Source organism: Aegilops tauschii, chromosome 2, assembly GCF_002575655.3.
Source record: "Aegilops tauschii subsp. strangulata cultivar AL8/78 chromosome 2, Aet v6.0, whole genome shotgun sequence".
Classification (NCBI taxonomy): Eukaryota; Viridiplantae; Streptophyta; class Magnoliopsida; order Poales; family Poaceae; genus Aegilops; species Aegilops tauschii.
Window position 1 is genome coordinate 560,319,980 of NC_053036.3, and position 9,171 is coordinate 560,329,150.

A 9,171-nucleotide genomic window follows, 5' to 3' on the forward strand; every position below is an offset into this window, starting at 1 on the left:
ACTGCAGCAGTCGGCCCGTGGACTGCAACGGCACAACGGGCGGTGGCCAACTCCAACTCTTCACCACCCAACCCACCCACCCTGGTTGCAGTAGCCGTATTGACAATAGAAGAAGTCACAGCTCCATCATGGGCCCAACCCATCCTCAACTTCCTAGTAAACAGAGAGCTGCCGACTGATGAGAGCTCGGCAAGACAAGTTCAACGCCGAGCCGGAGCATACACAATAATAAACAGAGAACTTGTTAAGCGTAGCGTCACTGGAGTCTTCCAGCGTTGCGTCGAGCTAGAGAAGGGCATAGCAATCCTTAAGGACATCCACCAAGGCAAATGCGGCCACCACGCAGCCTCAAGATCACTTGTCGCCAAAGCTTTCCGCCATGGTTTCTTCTGGCCGATTGCTTTGGAAGACGCCAAGGAATTAGCCAAATGCTGCAAAGGGTGCCAAGTCTTCAGCTCCAAGCAACACCTGCCGGCTTCTCCACTCAAGAACATCCCCCTCACCTGGCCCTTTGCCGTCTGTGGCTGGACATGGTGGGCCCATTCAAGACGGTGCGCGGCGGCATGACACATCTGCTTGTCGCCGTGGACAAATTCACCAAGTGGATTGAAGCGAAGCCAATCAAGAAGCTGAACGGGTCGACTGCCGTGACATTCATCACAGATATCACCACCCGGTATGGTATACCACACAACATCATCACCGACAATGGCACAAATTTTGCCAAGGCAGCACTGGCATGTTTCTGCACGACACAGGGCATCCGACTGGACTTAGTGTCCGTTGCCCACCCGCAGTCAAATGGCCAACTTGAGCGAGCAAACGGCCTCATCCTCTCCGGCATCAAGCCCCGACTGGTCGTACCACTGGAGCGTTCGGCCGGCTGCTGGCTTGATGTGCTGCCGGCTGTCCTCTGGAGTCTGTGTACTACCCCGAACAAGTCAACCGGCTTCACTCCTTTCTTCCTTGTATATGGTGCTGAGGCTGTCATCCCAACTGACATCAAGTTCCACTCGCCTCGGGTCACCATGTACACGGAGGCGGAGGCCAAGGAAGCGCGAGAAGACGGCGTCGACCTGCTGAAGAGGGCCGACTGTTAGCACTCAGCCGGTCCGCCATCTACTAGCAGGGTTTGCGCCGTTACCACAACCGGAGTGTCATACCTATGAAGGTACTATTACATTTGATTTTTTGTCCGGCACCGGGTTCGACCAGTCGGCCCGGGGACTTGCCGCCTTGAGTTATATTAAAGTTCTACCTGCAGTCAGACAAGTAGTGCGCCGGCACCCGAGCCCTCTCTTATTGAAAGTCGCAGCTCGAAGAACCGACTGTCCGACTGGCAAGAGCCAAAGGCAGGAAAGGATGCCCACACGAAAAACGGCTAAGGACTAACGAACCTATATAACACAAGCCGGCCTCCCACCACACCTACCGGCTGTCAGAACAGCCGGCTGGCCGGCTTCCCATTCACTTTGCTACAATCCAAGAAAGCTAGAGTACTTGCCCTCCCAACCGGCCAAGCACTTCTCCAGCCACAGACTGCAGAGCAGCTGTCCGGCTGGGAAGGCAGCGACCAAGGGAGGGCGGCAAAGGAAACAGCCAAAGGATGAAAAGCAAGAACAATGGGAAGCCAAACACATGCATGATTATATTTACACAAAAGGCCTTCAACAGGCCGGCAGTCAACATAGTTTGAATACACCCCTAGTGGGTGGAACTGCGCAAATTTAACAAAATATTGTCCAAAGAGTAATAACACAGGAAAGTAAAGCCGGCGGATTAGGCTAAGGGTGCAATAGGCGAGCCGGGCTGGTCGGTGGAGACGGCAGTGCCGGCTGGAGAAGTGGCCGGCTGGCGAGTCTCGGCTTGATCATCACCGGCTGCAGGCGGCGCACTCGCACGCGCCTCGTTGCTAGAGGCACGATCAAGCTGAGGCTGGCCGGTTGCTCCACCGTTTGGCACGGCGTCTTCACCATCCTCTCCCTCCTCCTCTTCGCCCTCGTCGCTAGAGTCGATCTCCTCCGCCGAGTCCTCACCATCCGCCGGGTTCAGCCCGAACCACTCCTCCGGCTGAGCAATGCCGTTAACATCCACCTCAGGAGCAAAGGCGCTGGTGTCGGTGTAGTCGGCGATTGCCGAGGCGCGCTGGATGATATCCGGCCGCATCGCCTCCAACTCCTCGTCGGCCTCCTGCCGCTAGGTGGCCAGCTGGTCCAAGCTCAGCTCGGAATACCAGGCTTTGACGAACTCCAGCGCCCGCCTGGCGCCTGACCGAGCTGCAGAAGCTTTCCAGGCCTCGAAGCGGCCAACCACTACCTCCAGCCAGTCGGCAGTCCGACCGGGGGTACGGGGAACCACCTCGCCGGGCCAGAGGGCGGCCAGCGCTTGCGCCCCAACGCACTGAAGGCGGCGGAGCATGCGGTGAGCTGGCTGGAGGCGGGCTTGGATCGCCAGAAGCTGCTCCTCAAGTGACTGACGAGCATTCGGCGCGATCTCGACACCAGCCTGCCTTCGCGCCTCGCGGTGGGCCTCGATGACCTGGTTGGCGGCAGTAGAGTAACCAGGGAAGTACTCTGCACAAGAAAGAAAGGAAGAGAAAAAGAAAAAAACACAAAGTCAGAGAATGGACCAAATGGCAAGCGGCAAGCGAAGGAGCGAAGAAGAAGGCGGCGTACCGTCAACCAAGTCTTCGATTTGGCCGTAGCCATTGATCAGCGATTGCCTCGCCTCAGCCCAGCTCGCCGCCTCGGTCTCGTACTCGGCTTGGAGGGCAGCGTCACTGTCCTGCACCGCCTTCAGGGCCACCTTGTGGCTCTCCTCCTGGTCGGCCAGCCTCTTGACCAAGCAGTCACACTCCTGAACCAAGGCGTCGAACTCTACTTCCTTGGCATGAAGGGTGGTCTGGGTCCGACCCAGCTGCTCCCTCAGGTTGGCATTGGCCTCTGCAGATATGACAAAGAAGAAAAAAGCAATAAGAAAGAATTCGCCAGGAAAGATCCGACCCGACTGCTCAGTAGTCGGCCCGAATCTCGGGGACTACACCCAGTGGGTGCGCTGACGCGCCCCCACGTGAGATAAAAGATGAAGTACTTACTCCGGCTCTCAGTTAGATCAGTGGTCTTCTGGGTCAGCTCCTGAGCTTGGGAGTTGAATGCAGCCGCGCGGAGGTTATGGTAGTCCTGCATGTCGGACAGAGAAGCAAACAAGAGCAAGATAAGCAATCAAAGTCTACTAAGAAGTTCCAAGCCGCCTGCTCAGCAGCCGACTCGGAATTCGGGGACTACACCCAGTGGGTGCGCTGACGCGCCCCCATGGAAGAAATCAAGATCAAGAGACAGAAAAGCAGGAAGACTCACCCGAATGGCCGTCCGTGTCACGAGGAACTCTTGATTGTACTGCCTCAGCACGGCGGCCTGGGACTGAAGCCGGTTCTGGACTTCTTGCGCGGCCACGTTCACCACGGCTGTCCCACCACCCGGCGTCCACCCCGAGCTGGCGCTGGCCGTCTCCAGATCCTGGGTCGACGAGCTAGAGCCCGCGGCCTTCTGCAGGTCTGGCGCCGAAGTCTCCTTCCCCGCGCGCTGGCGCGATGGCGACCGGACCACCAGGTCCGTTCTTGCAGCCGGCTCGCCTCCAGCCGGCTGTACGGGTGGCGCGTCAAGCCGGCTGCCTCGGTCCGCCCCAGTCGGCAATGGCGGTGCCGCCTCCCTCTCCCGGACGACGACGTCGTGCTCGTCCCTCTTCATCCCTGGCAGGTCACGACCGGCTTCCTCCGGTGGGGGCTCCGGTATCTCGGGCGCCACGGTGCAAAGGGGGGTGACAAGCAAGGCCCCCGCCGCTGCCTCTCCGGCTGCAGCCTCCGCTTGAGCCTTGGCCGCTGCGTCGGCTTGTGCCTTCGCTGACTCCTCCGCCATCTCCTGCGCCGCCTTGGCGGCGGCCGCCTTCAGCTCCTCCGCCTCCCGCACCTCCCGCGCGTTCCTCTCCGTCGCCGCTTGAAGCTCGGCACGGGGGTCCACGCGGCGGGTGCTCCCTGGTCCTCCCGCCGATCCAACCACGGAGGCGGCAGCAATCCGCTCAAGAGAGAGCGGAGCCCTGTTTGATAAGTCAAGACAAGGATTCAGAAATCGACAAGAAAAGAAGAAGGAATACGCGAGAGAATTGACACTTACGCTGAAACCTTTTATGGCTGCTTCACCACCTTGCGGAAGCGGGCCGCCTTCGCGGCCGCCTCTTCCCGCCTGTTCGCCGCCGCCCCGCTCTTGGGCTTCTTCGGCCGACTGCCGAACAAGCCCGACGCGGCCCGACGCTACTGCCCGCCGCCTTGAACAGGCGGCGGGGCGGATGAACCCGCGCCATGGTCGGACGCCGGCTGGCGGCGCGAGACGATTTCCGCCTCATCATCATCCGGCCAGTCGTCGAAGCTGGCTCCAAGCCCGGAGCCGCCTGCTTCGCCGCCTGCTTCTCCGCCTCCTGCCTCGGTGTTGTCATCCATAGCAACACCCCCCCCCCCCCCCCCGTCGGGGTCCACCAAGTCATGTGCCGCCCGGTCGGGGAGAAATTGGTGATCTGCCCCCGCTGACCCGGCCGCCGGTCGAAGGAGAGGGCTCTGCCAGGACGAGCCGACTGGTCAGAGTCGGCCAAGAAAAACTTGGTGGCAAAACTAATGGAGAGAAGATAAAGAAAGCATACCATAGGCGGAGGATTGGCACGGGAGTACGGCTCCTTGCCAAACTGCCACTCCTCGGAGAGCTTGAAGTTCGCGAGATAGTTCACCATGTGAGCTACCTCGTCATGAGGCATCTCCTTGGTGCACATCCGGCTCGGATCGAGCTAGCCGCTCATTTGACAGATCAAATGAGGGCAGCCATGAAGCGGGAGCACCCGGCGCACCACGAAGGCGGCCAGCAGGTCGGACCCAGTCATGCCCTCCGACTGGATCATTACTCAGAGTCGGGCGACGGCGGCGGCTCCAGCTGGCGACAGCGTCCTGGCGCGGTAGGACCACTAGGGCCGCCTCCCAGCCGGCGGGCCGGCTACGTAAGCCGGCAAGTTGACGTAGTCGCCTTGCGGGGCAACGTTCTTCACGTAGAAGTACGATTTCTGCCAGAGCTTCAACGATTGGATCAGCGTGATGGCAGGGAAGGGGTTGTCGGCTACCGGCCTCCGCATCGCCATGAAGGCGCCGCTCTGAGCCGGCACGCCCAGCATGCGGGTGCCGAGTTTGGATTGGAAGAATTCCCCCCAGAGCTCGAGGGTGGGAAGAACGCCAAGAAAGCCCTCGCACAGAGTGACGAAGGCGGACAGCAGCACCACCGTGTTGGGAGTGAGGTGGTGCGGCTGGAGCTGGTAGAATTCAAGGAAGGAGCGGAAGAAGGTGCTCACGGGAAGGCCAAGGCCGTGCAGGAAATGCGAGCGGAAGATTACCCGCTCGCCTTCCTCCGGCGCCGGCGTGATCTCCTTCTTCGGCGCAAGACGGATCCGCACTTGGTCCTCGCCGGGTAACTGTCGCGTCTTGCGAAGGAAGTCGATGTGGCCCGCGTGGACGTTGGAGCCGTCCCAGTCTCCGCCGTGCTGCATGACAGCAAGAAGCTGACGAGAAAGGGCGCGGCGACGGCGAAACCACGGCCCCGCGGCGGCGAAGCTGCGGGGTAGTGCGAAGACTAGAGGGACGGCGCGGCGGCGAAGGGCTGCTGCAACGGAGGAGGAGAAGAAGAAAATGGCAGAGCGAGGGTGAGCGTACGAGCGTCTACCGCTCCCCCTCCCCCCTACTTATAGCCTCGTGCGGCGGAGCCGAGGAGGCGAGGCGTGGGGGAGAACGTGGGATAACTGCGCCCACTCCCCCATGTCCCGCGATCATTGCGCCCTAACGGCGTGCGAAAACCGCCGTTGGAAGGCGAACGACCCATTTTGGGCCACAGAAGATCCACACCTAGGCCTAGGCGTGGACGTGGTGGGCACCAGCCTGCGGCGGCGTCCCGTTGCGCATGTGGGCTGGCAGGCTTTTCCGGCCGGAGGGTGCCACGTGGCACGCGGGCGGTAAGCGGCCGGCTCGCAACCCGTCGGGCACACCAGCTGGCTCCCGCCTTCAGACTACAAAACCTCGCCAAGACGGCGCACCTGACCAAAGCCGGCTCCTAGCTACTCGCTCTTCAAGATAGGAAGCTGATTGAGCTTCTCGTCCTCCTTTCAGCCTCGAAGCCCAACCAGCTTCGGGGACTACTGTCGGAGTAAATGGCCATGGGTAGTGTAACCGACTCCCCCTGGCACTTCAGGAAATTATCAAGCCGATCGAGCCTTGAAGCATCCAAAACACAGGGCCGCCTTCCCCTGGTCGGCTATCTCATAGGCCGACTACCGGAAGGTGACCCGACCTCAAAAAACCTTCCCGGAGAGAAACACAAAATGGCTGACTCCAGGAAGCCGGCCACAAGAAGACCGACTCCCAGAAGCCGGCCGCAAGAAGACCGACTGCTAGAAGCCGGCCAGAACTGCACCCTCAAGGGCTGCACCACATAACGGTGATGAGACGGGGCGTGGCTACACTACAGCCTGCAACCCCCCGAATCCAGGAGCACGCGTGGCCACAGTGCGCCGTACGGGTCGGCCATCCCCCGTCCGGCGCGGCACTATTGCCATGTTGACCATGACGCCACCCACGACAGGCGCCAGTACGGCCCACGGGCGGCGGGCCCCTTCAGTCAGAGAGATGCTCGAAGGCGGCCAAGCCTCCCCAGTCGGCCTGGGGCATAGCCGGCTCCCAATAGCCGGCTACCTCCATCCCTCGAAGTATGTGCATCATTAAGGAGACAAGACGAGGTAAGGCTACAGTGAGAGCCCGCCAGGCGGCGGCACTGTAGCCATGCTTACCTCGACAAAGCCCTCGTCATCAGGGGCAAGGCTGCAGTAACCAGCCACCGACAAGACCCCCAGGCGGTGGGGCCGGCCTGTCGGCCAAGAGGCCGGCAGCCGGCGGGACCGACCAGTCGGCGTGCCCAAGCGGTCGGCGGAGAAGCCGGTGAATACAGGCACTAACGGCTGGGACCCGCGCCCAGTGTCGGAGTAAATGGCCACGGGTAGCCTAATCGACTGCCCCTGGCTCTTCCGAAAAATTATCAGGCCTTTGGGCCTTCAAGCACTCCATGTATTGGACCACCTTCCCTGGCCGGCTACCTCTGAAGCCGACTCACGGAAGGCGGCCCAGCCTCAGCAACCTCCCCCCAGGATAACCACGGGGTGGCCGACTCCAGGAAGCCAGCCGTAAAGGATGCCGCCTCCCCAGAAGCCGGCCTCGAAGAGCGCCGACTCCAAGAAGCCGGCCAAGACCGCAACCACCAAAGCTACGCCACATAACGGTGACAAGACGGGGTGTGGCCACAGTGCGGCCCACTACCCCCAAAACCCGAGGCAGGCATGGCCACAGGACGCCGTACGGGACGGCCATCTCCCGTCCGGCTCGACACTGTAGCCATGCTAGCCTCGACGTCACCCACGGCCGACGCCAGTACGGCCCACGGGCGGCGGGCCCCTTCCGCCAAAGAGAGGCGGAAGGCGGCCCGGCCTCCCCCAGTCGGCCAAGGGCGCAGCCGGCCCCCGGAAGCCGGCTACCCCCTCCCTCGAAGCATGTGCCACATTAAGGAGATAAGACGAGGTAAGGCTACAGTGAGAGCCCTCGAGGCGGCCCACTGTAGCCACGCTTACCTCAACGAAGCCCTCGTCATCAGGGGCGAGGCTACAGTAAGCAGCCGCCGACAAGACCCTAGGCGGTGGGGCCGGCCTGTCGACCAAGAGGCCGACAGCCGGCGGGACCCACCAGTCGGCGGGCCCCAACAGCCGGCGGAGAAGCCGGCGAGCATAGACACTGACGGCTGGGACCAGTGCCCAGCCGGATTACAATTGTACCCCCGGGGGGTAGGCCTATATAAACCCCCCGGGGCACCCATGCAAAGGGTTGGCTTCTGAGCATAGCACACACACCATAGAGAGAGAAGCAAGAGCTAGCCTTGTTCTTCTTCTCCCTTGAACCCAACAGCTCTAGGAGTGATTGTAGCTAATTTTCCTGATCTAGTGATCATGCGGAGACCCCGCAGAGCAGGACTAGGGGTGTTATCTCCTCGGAGAGCCCCGAACCTGGGTACGATCCGCCGGCGTGCATGTCTTCGCCTCATCGCGTTTCCAGGCACCGGCGACGTCTTATTGGCACCCACAATGATAAGCCACCGTTGGCATATGTCGCACCTAACACCCGACATTTGGCGCCCACCATGGGGCCAGGCGCACCGTCGTCCGGAGACCTGTTCTGGACGGGAACCCTCTTCCTCCCCCGCGAGCGTAGCCAGCCTGCTGCGCCCGATGGCGTTTGCCTCGACGCGCTGCAGGGCGTCGACGACGCCTGCGCAGCGAGCCGCCTCGCCGATCTCCTCGGCGAGACTCGCATCTCCGATGAGTCTGCGTCCGACGCAGGCACGGACTACCCCGAGAGCCGCCTCGTCAGCCTCCTCGACCAGCTTCACGTCTCCAGCGAGCCTGCCACAGACTTGGAGTCGGTCGGCTCCACCGACCCGATGCTCGTCGACTCCGACACGGCATCGCTCGATGCCTACCCCGCCGACATGGTGGTCTTCGACGATCCTCTCCCTCGAGCTGACAGCGACAGCAGTGTTGTCACCGAGGTGTTGGTCATCAGCCACGTCGCCAACTCGGGCGAGAACGCCCACGACGCCCTGCAAGCGGCGATGCACGACCTCTCCGTCCCCATCCCGGCCGATGCCGACGCCGAAACCCTGGAGGCACGCCGCCTCGCCCTCATCGCGGAGGGCTAGAAGATAGCCTCCATGAGACGCCTCACCGAGGCCCACCAGCGTGAAGTCGACCGCGCCGCCTTCGGTACGCGGCAGCCTAGCGGCCCGAGCCGAGCCGGCTTCGTCCAGAAGCACGACGCGGCCGTCGCCAGCATGCTGGGGGCAGATCGCCCCGTCTACGCCACCCCGCTCGAGAATCTGCGAGCCGCTCAGGCGGCCGCAGAAGAGCTCAATGGGCTGGGAGCCGATGAGCTCCCCTACATGACAAGACGGATCCAGCAACTGATCGACGCGGCTGCAGAACGGCACGAAGCCGGCGCCCGTGCTGATAGTCATCCTCCGCGACGGGAGCACGCCGCGACGTCCCGCTCGC